This window comes from Cyprinus carpio, chromosome A8 (genome assembly GCF_018340385.1).
Source record: "Cyprinus carpio isolate SPL01 chromosome A8, ASM1834038v1, whole genome shotgun sequence".
Taxonomy (NCBI): Eukaryota; Metazoa; Chordata; class Actinopteri; order Cypriniformes; family Cyprinidae; genus Cyprinus; species Cyprinus carpio.
This window is the reverse complement of record NC_056579.1, coordinates 17250134-17265977: the sequence shown is the minus strand read 5'-3', so window position 1 is coordinate 17265977 and position 15844 is coordinate 17250134. Positions and strand designations below refer to the sequence as shown.

General features: G+C 35.7%; 1 protein-coding gene across 2 annotated transcripts in view; it reads right to left on the bottom strand.

Annotated features, from left to right (window-relative positions):
- Positions 1 to 2541, bottom strand: part of si:ch73-138n13.1 (calponin homology domain-containing protein DDB_G0272472) — a 39599-nt gene extending 37058 nt beyond the window's left edge. Inside the window, exon 1 of one of the 2 annotated variants that reach the window (XM_042762554.1) lies at positions 2214 to 2541. The gene's annotated coding sequence lies outside the window, so the exon portion shown is untranslated. The remainder of the gene's footprint in view (positions 1 to 2213) is intronic. The other variant, XM_042762557.1, reaches the window with a different exon arrangement.
- Between the last annotated feature and the right edge of the window lie 13303 nt (positions 2542 to 15844).

Below are 15844 nucleotides of genomic sequence, written 5' to 3'. Positions count from 1 at the left end.
AAAATCTATTACGACGAAGAAACATTCATCTACATCTTGGATGGTCTAAGAGTACATTTGGTGAACCAAAAACTGTTGACAGTCTAGATTTCTGTCCATTTAAAAAAAATGTAGCTCATCTCTGTAATATATATTTTCTTTTAAAACTGAACACAATGAAAAGCAGAAATGTCTTATACTTTCAGTCTAGTATGTTTTAGGTAAGATACTTTGACTTTTATTGTATAATTCTGTAGTATTACCCCAGAAGTATCCATACTTTAACTTTTATTTTAAATTTCTAAGTATTTTTACATGCAACTGGTTCTATGACAACAACAACAACAACGCACTTAACCTCACCCTCTTTCCAGCTAACTTTGCAAAGAAAATCTGAGCTAAAAATAATTATAAAAAAAAAACTAAACTGCTTAAAAGTTAAATAAAATACTTCTGTGTACTTAAAAATAAAATAAACATATAATTAAAAACCATTTCAAAAAGGGTAGTGAGCACAGGTGTTTGACACACTAAGAAAGAGTGTAACAATTTTATGTACAGTTTTACCATCTTCAACTAACCAGACAAGAACCCAAGTCAGCAAGGACCAACTGATTGCCCTGAAGCATTTTTACACCACTGTGTTTCCTGTCTTTTTTTTTTTTTTTTTTAGTGTCTGTGTGCGCACAACTGACACTCTGGTTCAGCCAGTTTTGCAGAAGGAAAATACTTTTCATGCTCGACCTGAGCAACGGCACCAATGAATGAACAGGACTGGCAGGGTTTCAGCACACACACATGAAGCTCATCCCCTGAATACACAGCAGACTCCAGTCATCATATATCTGTGTGTAAATAACCAGCAGAAAATCATTTAAAGCACACCTGCTAGGAAAGACTACTGGGAAAGTTGAATCACAAAGAAAAATGTGAATATCAAAAAGTGAACGGATACATATATATGCTGTATTCTGTTCCGTTCATCAGGATTCAAATGAATTTACCTTGATCTACAGCTCAGACACATATACTAACATTCAAAATCTGTTCATGTTTTTGAAAGAAGTCTCTTATGCTCACCAAGTCTGCATTTTCATCAAATTTGATGTTTTTTTTAAGGCACTTTCAAAAGTAATGTATTCCTGTGATGGCAAAGCTGAAATTTCAAGTCTTCAGTGTCACATGATTCATCAGAAATCATTCTAATAGGTTGATTTGCTGCTCAAGAAACATTTTGTTTTATTATTGTTGTTGAAGTCAGTTATGCTGCTTCATATTTTTTTTGTGGAAACCATGATGCATTTTTTCAGGATTCTTTTATGAAAAAGAAACCTTGTAACATTATAAATGTCTTTACATTCACTTTAGATGAATTTACAGCATCCTAACTAATTAAAAGTATAAATTTCTTTCAAAAAAAAAAAAAAAAAACTGACCCCAAACATTTGAACAGCAGTGAGATGATACCATCCCCTTCAAAGACAAACTCATGTACTGTATGCAAATGTTTCTAGATAGAACAAAGCTGAGAGAGAAACTTGTAAGACATGCAAACAATCTTACAATATTACCAAGAATAAAATCACAGACCATAACAACCGATCTACGGCTTGACTGACTGGAGAAAAACTTGATTAACAACTACCAGAAATAAACTAAACTACTGGTTATTCTGAAAGCAATTAATAGTAGAAATAAAGCAAGTAATAAAATAAATAAAAGCACATTCTACACTGTAAAGAATAATGTATGCAGAAATGAAAAGACCACCATAGTTCAAACTTTATGGATATCTCCATCTATTACATGGTGAAATAAAACCACAAAGACCCTTAAAATATCAGTACTCGGTTGCAGAAAAAAAACAGTTAAAAATATTGTTAATATGCGATTATGTTCCCTTTCTAACAGTGTAAGAAGCTTTCACGATATTTGTATTTTTGTTTTATTTCTATGTTGTTGACAAGCTATTCCCATAATACTAATACCACAATACTTTTCCTGAGAAAACGTGAGAATACATAGAGTATCTGTGGTATGTTGGCGTATATTGTGGTCACCATGGTATATTTTGTAAAGGTAAGAAATGTAAACAGCTTGCGTGTGGGTTTCTTTGTTAGCTGATTTGACTAGTTAGCCTGCTTCATTACTCCTTCAGTGTGGAGAACAACTGAGACGCAAAGTGTGACGAAAAGCAGGTGAAACACAAACAGAGACAGAAACATTTTACGCACCTTTTCGTCAACTTCAAACAGCCGTCTGTCTGTCCCACCTGTGTGGGAGCTGTTTGGGATCTAAGCGCAACCAAACCTCGCTGCTGTCTTTCGGGATGGACCGGAGAGAGCGTCCTGTCGATCGCGGATTAATGTTCGGCACAACACCGGTGAGTAGCTTGTTATTTAGCTGCTCTGTCCTGCATAAGTAGCACCGGGACACCATTCCTCACGCCTGTACCTCCGGATAAACTTCGGTCTTTCTATGAACACTATCAGACGCTGGCTCACACAAACTTGCTGAGAGAGCGGAAGGCGGTGTGGGATCGCATTGCACGGAAGGATGGAGGATTTGTTTTGGTACGCCAGACTGGGACAGTGTAGGGGGGGAGAGGTATTCACTGCTCCCTCCTGTGGAGGATTATCAAACAGGCCAAGACAAACTGGATTAGAGGATAATGGTCACGTGAGAACGCGAACGTCGTTTATTTCCAACCTGTTGCGTGCTTGAAGTACGACTGTATAGCCAGGTAAGAAAAACTGCAGGAGTTTACTTCACAAAGGCAAACAAACACACATTTATATAAAGGCATCTGATCATAGATGTGCGTTTGATTTAGTAATGATAACAACTAGTTGTATTACACTGGCCCATGCCTCTATTTAATTCAATGTGATGTTTTTTTCATAATTTTAATGCATTGTTGTTGTGTTAATCTTTTAACAAGATGCCAAAGTATATTGAACATAATAAAATAAAAATAATTAATGATTACTTTTTAAGCATCTTTTTTCCCCATGATTTAAAGAAGCACACTTATTTTTAGTACTATTAGTAATGACAAAAACATGTCATGTGGAGATACTGAGACATTGTGTGTGTGAAATATTTAATTAATAACCTAATCATGTGTCTTTACAGTAATCGACAATGACAGTATCAGGAGCCAGCATCACACCTCACAATCTCATTTCTGACAGAAAACAGAAATACTGTGGGATGAGAGAACATCATGATGTGTGAGGATTAAAGTAATCAAGAAACAAATCCAACAAGGCAAAACATGTACAAGTTCACACTGATTCATTCCTCATCTATTATTATAAATACTTCTCTGAGCATGTTTAAATAACACGTTTCCCTTTATAGTGAGGAAGGAGAAAACCTCAGACGCCTGTAACTCTCCATCTGCAAGTTCATGATGTGGTTCGTTTAAATCAAGAGACCGCATGGACAGCTCAGTCAATGGTGAGCAGCACTTTGAGGATGAGAATTAAGCTGTAGCTCTGCATAAGTGATGTGGGCAGAGAAAACGGTAACACTTTAATATATGGGACCAATTCTCACTATTAACTAGTTGCTTATTTGCATGCATGTTACTAGAATATTGGCTGTTTATTAGTGCTTATAAAGCACATATTCTGCATGAACATATTCTACATCCCTAATCCTACCCAATCTGTAAAATTAATAACTACCTTATTAACTATTAATAAGCAGTAATTAGGAGTTTATTGAGGAAAAAGTATAGTTAATAGTTAGTTAATAGCAAGAACTAAACCTTAAAATAAAGTGTGACTGAGAAAACTGTAATAATGACTGTTAATACACAGACGATGGCCTTATAATCAATGATTACATTTACACAGCTTAAACACAAATTACTTTTACACGGAAAACAGATTTAAACTGTGAAAACCGTTTTGCAAATGTATATATAATTTGTCATCTTTTGAAAGGAGCTTGAGATTGCAGATGTTCCCTCACCTTTGACCAATGAATTTCCATGATGTTTCCACGACCTTTTTAGCCTTATAAATGTCATCACATTTGGGAATGTTAAGCATTGTGCATTGAGAGCAAACTAATTATTTATGTTCTCAGTGATCAAAGAGATTCTCCCTTGCTGTTCCCCAACAACAGGTTGACATGCATGCAATGTCAAAAAACACTTTTGTTGTCTTATAATATGCATTTATTTTTTTACCTTACTTGCTCAACGACTCCCAAATGATTCGCTCATCGATAAATTTTTCCAAACCCCTCCTTTGTGTGACACTAATCTGTGGTGATTGGTCCAATTGGTCTTATTTTATTTCATCATGCCTGATAAAACAGTTTCTGAGTGCAGTGCTGCTTTGTGTGGCACCTTACCGGGAAACCTCTATTATTACCACTCTAAAAGGATGAATTTGCATTTTCATTCAGACCAACGGAAAAGACCAACAAGTGGGCGGGTAATAGGCTAATGTTTCGTGTTGACCTCAACATGAAACGGCTTGGGATTCGTTTTAAAGTGACTCGTTTCAATGGTTCAGAGTCGACTCTTTCTTTTGAGAGACAATAACTTTATACATGGTGCACTTTCAGATTTAAAACTTTGCAGGATGTTTTTATTCACTTAGAGCTGTGTTACTGCATGAAAGATAATCCATAATAGGTGCACTTTAAGTTGTTACCTTAAAGGGAGAAGTTATGACCTAATGGTTAGAGAGTTGGACTTGTAACCCAAAAGGTTGCGGGTTCGAGTCTCGTATCGGCAGGGATTGTAGGTGTGGGGGAGTGAATGTTCACAGTGTGTGTTCACTGCTGTGTGTGCACTTTGGATGGGATAAATGCAGAGCACTAATTCTGAGTATGGGCCACATGTCCCGTCACTTTCACTTTAAGGGGTCATATAGTGTTCCTGTAGCTCAAGTGGTAGAGCATTGCGTTAACAAGCGCAAGGTTGGGGGTTCGATTCCCCAGGAACACATGATAGGTAAAAATTGATAGCCTGAATGCACTGTAAGTCGCTTTGGATAAAAAACGTCTGCTAAATGCATAAGTTAAATTTCATTTAAATTTAATATGATGCGATTTCAAATTTTCCTTTCTCTTTGGAGTGTTACAAGCTCTTGGTGAATAAAGAAGATCGGTAAAGTTGCAAGGACTAAAGTCTCAAATCCAAAGAGATATTCTTTATAAAAGTTGAGAATCGTCCAGGCCCGCCTGAAATGGCTAAACGGGTAACGTTCTAACACGCCCCCACATCTCTACGTCAGTATGTGGGAAGATTTGCATAACGCTGTCCAAATGTTCATGCAAAGTAAGAAGGCATACCTTTTATTCTCATTGTAGTATTGTTGTTGCTGCCGCCACCATGTCGTGTAGACGCTGTGTGTTTCACTGTGAAAGCGAAACTACTTTGTTTGGCCTTCTAAAAGAGGACAATATCTGCTTCATCATGCCTGGAGCTGGTCCGTGCTGGTCACTGAGGAAATACATCAACTTTGCACAGTGGATCGCAGAATGGGCTTTCACAGTCAATGAAGCGGTGTCCAGCCCGGGGTCGTCACATGTGGTTGCTGCAAGCCCAAGGTACGCTCCTTCGTAGAATCCGCCTGCCGCACCGTTCTCAAACCGCCCGCCTCTGCTCACTCAAGCCGGCCGAGGCTCACTCTAGGCCTCCCGCCTCTGCTCACTCAAGCCGGCCGCGGCTCACTCTAGGCCTCCCGCCTCTGCTCACTCAAGGCCGTGGTGTGTGACACTCATGGTCGGACTTACCATTGGGCTTGAGTGGGCTGCAACCCATGGGCCCTGCCTTGTAGGGGGCCCCGCCTTTGCCCATTTATGTTTGTTTGATTTGTTCATTATTATACGCCATTCAGAATTCATTAATTATATTTCCACTGCACGCAAAGCAGTGTTGCCAAGTCAGCAGTTTCCCCGTGGAATTGGGCTACTTTAACACTGTTTCCGCGGATTGTTTTTCATGTCCGTGGGTTTAAGCGACCACAAGAACGTGATATTTAGTCCCTAAAATGCGATTTTAACCAGTGGACCCCTCGAAATGCGATTGGGCTAGTTTAGGCTAGTTTTGAGTACCAGTTGGGTGGGTTTTGTCATGAAAACCTGCATAATTTATATATATCATATAAAACTTTATAATTTATATATATCTGCAAGATCGCAAATGTACAGTAAACAGCAACTTACAGAATTTCGTTTTGCTATGTCAGAAAGAAAATAGAACAAACAGCAGAACCGCTGCATCTCCGAACAAGTGTGTTGTTCCTCAGGGTTACACGGACCAGCACGGCACGAAGTTAAATGAATCAGCTTTTTAAAACGAATTTGTTGATTCAACTCACTCATTAAGACAGTCACTTGCTGCCACCTACGGGCGGTTGTAGTTTCATATTTAAATAAAAGTAGCTTATTTTATATTTTTTGCAATCATTTAATATTTCTACACTAAAATTTGATTCTATTCATTTATGCACAATCCATCTAAGAATTTTGCTGATAGTGATTTAATTTGATTGTTAATAGCCAGCAAGTCTTTTTATTCGGTTAAATTTATTGATTAACTAAGAACCTGACATAAGACGACACATATATGGCAATAACTTTTATAATACTAATAAGCCAACATCTCAGAATGTTTTTTTTTTTTTGCTCAAAGTTATTTCGGGGTTTTGATCTCTCAACTGAGAGAACACATCCTGTTTATTATATTATAATGAATATTTAATATTACATTTAAACTTTGACTATAGCCTAGACATGTTGCATATTAATTGTACTGTTTATAAACCTCAAAGCATGTTTGTGCATTTTGTGTTACTCCATAATGATGTTCTATTTGAGGGCATTTGTAGTGTAGGTATAGGGCCCAAACATAACCTCAAGCCCAGGGGCGTAACATTTCTGTCACACACTTGAGGCATTCAGCCAATCACAACGCGCTGGATAATCACAGCTCACTTCGCTTTTCAGAGAGATGAGCCTTGTGAAAATCTACACGTTTCAGAAGGTGGGGCATAGAGGAGAAACAATAATGTACAGTGTGTGGAAAATAATGTGGTTTTTTAACCTTTAACCTCTTTTTTTTTCCTTAAGCTACCAAATACACAAAATAATGTTCTTTTTAGCAGCATCATATGACCCCTTTAAGAAACTTTTTTTTGTGTAGCCTACTTAGATTTTGTTTGATGTTTTACTTCCTGATGAACCAGTTTTGGTCATGTCAAGGGAGTATTTTTTTTCTGTTTGCATTCTCATCTACTTGTTGCTTAACTCAGTCTAATCAAGTAACACCTCTCTAAAACTGATGAGAATTGTGCCATAAAAAACAGGTAAGATTTTATATTGCATTGTCTAGCAAATACAAATTCCTTTCATTTATATTATTTTCTATTAAATCCAGGTTAATTATTTGAGCTGAAGTTTGTATAATGGAGACCTACACCTTCACTAGATTGAGCCTGTCATTTTTTGAGTTTTGATATTACCAATGCATTTATGTTAACAGATTGTTTTATTTTTCGTATGTATAATCATCCATAATTTATAAACACAGAATTCAATATGCATAGGTGTCGACTTGCACTGCTTGAATGAGGTGCAGTATCGGTGATAAGCTCATAAATCTCAAGCCAAGTCAAATTTATTTGTATCTTTCACAGTACACATTGTTTCAAAACAGAAATCGCCAAAGCAGCTAAACATTTTAGGAATTTTCTCCATATAGTGGACTTCTATGGTGCCAGCGAGTTTGAACTTCCAAACTGCAGTTTAAATGCAGCTTCATACGGCTCTAAACGACCCCAGCTGAGGAAGAAGGGTCTTATCTAGTGAAACGATCAGTCATTTATATACTTTTGTAACCTCAATAGTCAGATTAATTTGGTCATATTTAAATATGTTTCTAATTTTCTAACTTCTAATTTAAATGAAGCATATTTTAGATGACCTGATTTTACATTTATGTAGTGTGCTTCAGCAGATTGTTTTGTTTTGATGTTTTGCATTGTTCACACTTTCTTGCTAAACCAGTATTGATCATGTCATATGAGAAGGAAGTTCAGTTTTGTTTTGTTTTCTGTTATCATTTCCTTCAAGTAACACCTCTCCACTCAGAACAGTCATGAGAATAGTGCCATCAGGGAAGACATTTTATATTATTTTAATTAACAAATACAAAAAACCTTTCATATGTAAAATATTTTGCCAAATGTGAGCAGTGGTATCAATCTGTCTATGACTACCTGTTTAGTAACAGTAATTTGTTTTATTTGAGAAATACAAAAAACATTTATTTTTTGTATTGTAACTATATAGTATATATAGTTTGGACATGATTTACTTTAAATGCACTAAACATTCACCATGTTGGTAGTTAACAATCTGTTGTACATTATAGTCCTTATAGAGCTATATTTCGATAGAAAGAAATCAGTGATAAGGTTAAAAATAATCTTGTCCCCAATGCACAATTTTTCCATCACAGATTGCACAGAATGTTGACATGATGGCAGAGAACACTAATGTTAAGGTGAAAGTAATGAACAGACAGAGCATGGACACTTCTGCTAACTGTGAGTACCTGAAATATAATACAATACCTGAAAGTAAGCTTGTATTTTTACAGGAAGCTCATAGCATAGTGAAATATTCTCTTTCAACAGTCCTGTTGTTCTTTTTAAAGTCAATGCTAAGAACCCATCAGTGCCAATAAGTGAAGCTAGTGTTATTTTGTGGTGCGTATGACACTGCAAAATGTTATGCCATTAAATATTAACAGTAATAATAAGCTTAACGTGTGTTCTGTGTGGTAAGTGAATATCTCAAGTCCTTCATCTGAGTAACAGAATGAATATGATGAGAAAGCTTATTTAAAAAAAAATAAAATAAAATAAATAAAACATGTTTTTGTAATAATCAACAATTTCCACCCAGAGAATATAAATGAAAACCAAAGACAGGAGTGATAATAGAAACAGTTTTTATATTTTGACCTTTATTTTTTTTATTTTTACCATTATAAATGAAGTGCTCTGTCATGCTACTCTAAGTTTATTTGTGCTCTTACACATTTTTATTTTGCAAATGTTCATTTTAACACTGAAATAATACTGTAGTCAACAGACAGTAGTTTATGTTTCTGAACAAACCTTTCTTATGTAATGGACATCCATTGAGTCATAATTCATACCATAAGCACATGAAATATTGTCTTTCATCTGTGTCTCTTCTTCTTTTCTAGTCAGTTCCGAGGATTCAAGATTTAAATGTTGGTGTCATGGTGAGTGAATGTGTATTTTATGTCCATCATCCTTCAGTTATGAACTGATTATGTTGAAAAAGCATATGTTAAAAAGTGTTCTACATGATGAATGAATATCTTAAGTCTTTCATCTGTGTTACAGAATGAACATGTTGAAAAACAACTTATTTTACATATGTAATGCCTTCAGTAATATTTTTGTAATAATCAATACATTTTCACACAGAGAATATAAATGAAAACCAAAGATAGGAGTGACAATAGAAATAAACAATGTCTTAAGTCCTTCATCCTACTTATAGAATGCATTCGGTAATATTTTTGTAATCAACAATTTCCACACAGAGATTTTCGATCCAAACCGAAGTCCAGAGAAATGCAGTCCAGGACTGGATGAGACATTGTGTAAGTATTCATACAACCAAACACATCACTTAAACTGAGAATAAAATGATGCTTATCTAACAATAAAAGCAGCATTATTCATGATCCTGAAACTAAATCTCACAGGGTTTATGCATTATATTTATTACTCAAAATTTGTAAAGAAGAATAAAAAAAAGTTAATCTGAATGCCTTTCCTTCACAGTATCTGAAAGAAACTCTATCATCTCCATTAAGTCAATCGACTCAGGATATTCTTCAAGAAGATGCACAGGCATTTTCTTAAACTCTGAATGTGAATAATAGATATCCTCATAATGTATTATAAATACAGGCTTCATAAAGGGGGGGTTTGCATTGTTTTTTCTAATTTTATTTTACCTATTTGTTGTGTAGAGCAGTTAGCTTAGCAAGATACACTTTTGGGGAAACCACCGAGTAACATTTTGACCTGAGCTCTGTGAATTTTATCACGGCCCTGTGCAATTGGTAATTTGAAATGATTAATTTGAGAATTGACTTGGGGGATAAAGTGCATACAGACATCCGAAATGAAACATTGCTAGAGCCTGCAATGTAGATCATGCTGCATGTCACACACAAACACCCCTTAGTTGTAAAGACCTTGTTTTACCTGCTGTGTTAGTATGAGTGCAAGAGTGGATATATTTGAAAGAACCTGTTGTAACTTATCAATTGTTTTCTTTTTATGTACTGTAAGTACAGTATATACTGTGTATTTTGTCCACTGAATAAAATTGTCCAAACAATTGTTTGGGGATTTTGTTTTTAAAAGCATAAATGTTTTTGAAAAGCTTGTGTTTTTTATACAGTACTTTATAAAAGTAAATGCATTTTGTAATGCATGTTTAAATTTGACTTGAGGTCAAAAAATCATTTTCAGTGTAAAAGTCATATTTAAAATAAATTAATAAATAAACACTATAAACCTGTAAACCTGCTTGTGTGACTGATTTGAACAAGAACTCACTAATAGCTTTGGTGTACAGTAGATTTTGTGTTTGAAATGTAGTTTCAATGGCATAAATATAAAATCTACATATTACATAATTCATTATTCAGAACAAAATGTCACAAGTTTTGTAGGTTTTTTAGGTAACTGAGCCGAAGAGTGAAGCCAGTGGAGAAATATTATCAATAAGGACAATGTGAAAGTTCAAGAAAGTCCTATTTTAGATTTAAATAATCTTCTAATCTTTGTCACAGAAAAAAAGAGAGATATTTCCTTTTGTCACTAAGGTATGCATCATACTGTATTATGTAAGGGGGCAACAATAGAAATAGTTTTCATGCCTGTGAAGAAACTCTTTCTTATGTAAGTGACATTGTACAGTCGGTCATTGGAAAACAACCAAGAACCAAGAAAAACACTGCAATAATATTAGAATATTGATTTATAAATTTATAATATTATTATTAATCTGCAATCCTAGTAGCTTGTTTAACGTGGCACGAGTAGGCTTATATAGGAGATCAGTTGCTTGGATACAGCATTGTCCTGGACAACAATCACTGATTAGAGAACTGACTTTTTATTTACCTGGGGCACGTTCAAGCTCACACCGGTGCGCAACGTTTTGCTACGTTTTCCGGGTTTTGAACGACACGTTTCCTGGAAACGGTGTGCAACGGTGTGCAAACGGGTTGGAGATGCGTTTTCTCTTGTTTGGTGGGTGTGTCAGAAATGTCGGCCCAATCAGCGGCAGCATGTATGCTGTATAAACCACGCGGTATTAAAGAGACAGCTCGTACAATGTAATTACCATCTAAATAAATTCACAAGAACAAGTATATTGTTTGCACGTTTATTTACATTAAAGGCAAAATAACTAAAATAATAAGAGCACAATTATAGATCTGGAATTTCTTTAAGTCTGTCTAAATATCATTTAGTAATTGCAATGTCTTCTGGTTCATATCCTTTCCTTAGGAAGGTGTGCTCGACAGTGATTAATATAACAAAAATACTATACATATTTATATATTTTGCTATTGTATTTGTGGAGTGACACTTTCATAAACTTTTCTATACTACTCTGATTATATAATGGTAAATATTACAATAACATAGCACAACAACAGTGATCAGCAATAATGGTAAGCCTAATACTCACAATAAAAATGGTCATATAGATCATAACACAGTCTTGCATGTAAGAAGTGGATTTTTCTTCACCTGAAATGTTGTGAGGCAAATGTTGGATCGCAATAATTAAGAACCACAGTTTTCCACAAATCCCTTCACTCGATTGGGATGTTCTCGTTTATTCTGTACGGCAAGGGCAGTGACTGTAACATTGAGCCTATTTTGCTGTATTAAACACAAAATTTATACCGATCATATCAGGCTCCGAAAATTCTTAAAAAAGAACACAAAGAATGGCCTTCTCAGCTGCCATAGTTGCAACACTTGTGTCATCAGAACAGGGTGTTCAATGCACCACCGTTTTCTGTTTAAAAAACGTTTTGCACCGTTTTTGTCGGGGCTGAACGCAGCCATTGTCCTGGACAACAATCACTGATTAGAGAACTGACTTTGTGTTTGCAAACTTGAAATGGATGATGCCAAACATTTCAAATATGGTCCCTTACAAATTTTATAAATAACAATACTGAATATTTCTTAAATTGGTATGTGATATTTTAAAATAATGTTTATTTTTAGAAGAAAAAAAATATATTCAACTTAAAGGCAGAGTCATGTGACATGAGCCAGCTAAATATGTCAGGGGTGTTTGGGCACAAACGTCCAATAAAAGTACAGAAAACTTGTGATGCAGAAAACCATGTTTTGTATTGATATCATATTAATATCGATATAATGTTGAATTTGCCATCTTTTCAACATTCTGTATGGGACTTGTCTTTTCCCCATGAATAATGAAAGGCAAACAAACCCTTCACATTCTCAGGGAGACCACAAATCAATTCAGTTTTTCCCTTGTTTTCTTCTTTGAATAATATCAAAACACTGTAATTTTTAAAACCATTTTTGTGCAATAAAAGCCAGGTAAGACATTTTATATTACTTTATTTAACAGATACAAATTCCTTACATATGTAAATATTACTTGAGCATAATTCTATAAATGAATACATGCTTAACAGTAATACAGTAGCTACCTTAGGCTATTTTTAACTTGCACTGACACACATGAAAAGATGGCGAGGAACCTTTAAAGTGAGTTTAACATGGTTTAACATTATAAAATAATTGTTTTGGGGAGTTAACGTTAACAGCAGTAAAGGGCTGAAGTTTATACTGGAGTCCTAATTCTTTTTTAACTTGATATACATCCAATATGGATTTCTCTACAGGGTCTTTTGGTTTGTTAATTTCAATAAGGCCTGTGTACACTTGTTTTTATTTAATGCTGCTTTATTTATAATTTTTTTATTGTGCATCTGCATATGACTCTATTCTTTTACCTCATCGTTTTATGGCCTGATAGGGAGGATGTTAAACTCTGAGCTCAAGAGCGGCTGCCTCGAAGCATCCTAGGTGTATATGACTTTCTTCTTTAAGACGAATCCAATCTGAGTTAGATTAAAAATGGGCCTGGCTATTCCAAGCTATCATTGCAGTCAGCAGGTGTGTCATTACAAGTTGTCAAATAAAGCTTGCGCATTCATAATGAAATGTGCCGCAGACGGCTCCGGGGGATCGATATGGCTTAAATACAAATACATGTTACATACACACAGTTTCCAAATGGAACTCGCCAAAGGAGCTGGATCAAAGACATCCCATGATGGCAAAAAAGACCAGACAGAGCAAAGGCTTTGAGTCAAGCTATACATAAGCCAACCTGTTCATATTTACAACAATAATAGCATAAGAATCTCTTTCATCATTCCTTCACAGTTCAGCTCTATCCATTCATATGACTCAGGTTATTAAGTTTTCTATGAAAATGATGTGTCAGCTTCAAATAAGAGCAGCAGCGTGGACACAAGCCACCCCTAAAATTTAACTGGCCACTCGAGATGCCTCTTTGAATATCTGAACTATGACCGACCATGAATTGGTTCATGATTCATTCAGACTGATCACCTATACACAGTATCATGCAGAACAGCTTTCATTATACAGTAACATAATACTTTAAGGTGATCAGATTTCTGAAAAACCAGGGACATTTCTTGTCCAGCAGTCAAACATTTTATACCAGTAAACCAAAAACAAAACCATTTTAAACCAGTAAATCCAACAGCATTTTCCCACTGAATTAGCATTACCTTGCTGCTACTAAACTCTGTTTTTTACTTTTAACATAAAATGACAACCTATATAATAGCACAGGTGGTAAAGAGAAAGCCACATAAAGAATTAAAGTTCATCACAAGTAGCTTTTTTTTTTCTAAAAGGTGCTTTTAATTGGACAGTGGCCCTCCAGGATTGGACACCCCTTAATTGCAGTTTTCACCATATTTAGTAAGGGAACATAATGTTAACCAATTATTATTATTTTTTTTTTTTCTGATTCACCTGCCACCAAAATATTAATTGTTAGATCAATCATTTGCGTGTCAATGTCAACAACATGCCATGATCATGCTGGAGGTAAAACATAACAGATTATAGTTTACATTTAATGGTTAGGTCAAGATCGATGAGTTGGAGAAGTCATTTGTGTTGTGGAATACAGACATTTGTGTTGTGGAAAAATAATTTACAGAGGCCAGCAGAGGGGGCTGTTTCACTATAAATCAAGATTTAAACATCTCTTTTAATGGTCTATGGTGCATTCAGGAGGTACATCTACAAAGTGTATATAGAATGAAATCCAGTGTGCTTAATTGTAAATATGTAAACAGAAGATTTTAGAAGTGAATATTCTTGTAGGATGCTATATTTTGATAGCCATACACTGACAGGGTCAAAAATCATAGAAAAACATGTCCGCTAGTTATTTCTAGTGTTTCAACATTAGTGCATACGTCTGACATATTAATGTCATGCAGTAGTGTGAGACATGATTTAATAATAATAATAATAAATCCCTTCAAGACTGAAATGAGGTTGTCCAAACATATTTCATTGTGAAGACAACTGTAGATTGCGGACAATAGATCAGACAGCTGTTAGACATAATGTACGTGCACAGTGACTGCTGTACACACGAGGACTCAAACCTGACCTTGCACTGAGACCTTTCGTGGCCCACATAAAATATAGCATTATAGTATATTGAATTCCATATACAGTATATAGCAATAAAAAGACACAAGTATTGTTTCTTTTATTTCTATATAGCAGAGGTGCCCAAACTCGGTCCTGGAGGGCCGGTGTCCTGCAGAGTTTAGATCCAACTTTCCTCAACACACCTGATGGAAAGTTTCTAGTATGCCAAGTAGGAGCTTTATTAGCTGGTTCAGGTGTGTTTGATTAGGGTTGGAGCTAAACTCTGCAAGACACTGGTCCTTCAGGACCAAGTTTGGAGACCCCTGCCATATAGGTTAAGTCAGGGCAAAATTACATTTTAATGAATGGCTATGGTAGTTTTAATGCTGTCATTCTGTCATTTCATTTTCATGCACAATCATTTCTAGGGTTTATAGAGAATGGTACAAAAAAGAGAAAATATCCAGTAAGCAGCAGTTCTGTGGGTTAAAATGCCTTAATGAGGTCAGAGGAGAATGGCCTGAATAGTTTGACCTGATAGAAAGGCAATAGTAACTCAGATAAGAGTTCCTAGAAGAGCATCTCTGAACGCACAACACATTGAACCTTGAAGCAGATGGACTACAGAAGCAGAAGACCACACCGGGTGCCGCTCCTGTCAGCTATGAACTGAAAACTGGGCTACAATTTGCACAGGCTCACCAAAATTGGACAACAGAGAACTGGAAAAGGGTTGCCTGGTCTGATGAGTCTCAGTTTCTGCTGTGAATGGTAGGGTGAGAATTTGGCATAAACAACATGAAAGCATGGATCCATCCTGCCTTGTATCAACCATTCTAGTGGTGTAATGATTTGGGGGATTTTCTTGCCACACTTTGGGCCCCTTAGTACCAGTTGAGCATTGTTTAAACGCCACAGATTACCTGGGTATTGTTGCTGACCATGTCCATCCATTTATGACCTCAGTGTACCCATTTTGTGATATTTCCAGAAGGATAATGCATTTGGTATGTGTTCAATTGCGTGATGAGTAACTACATGATGCTGTCATTTTAGTATGGGCCAAAATC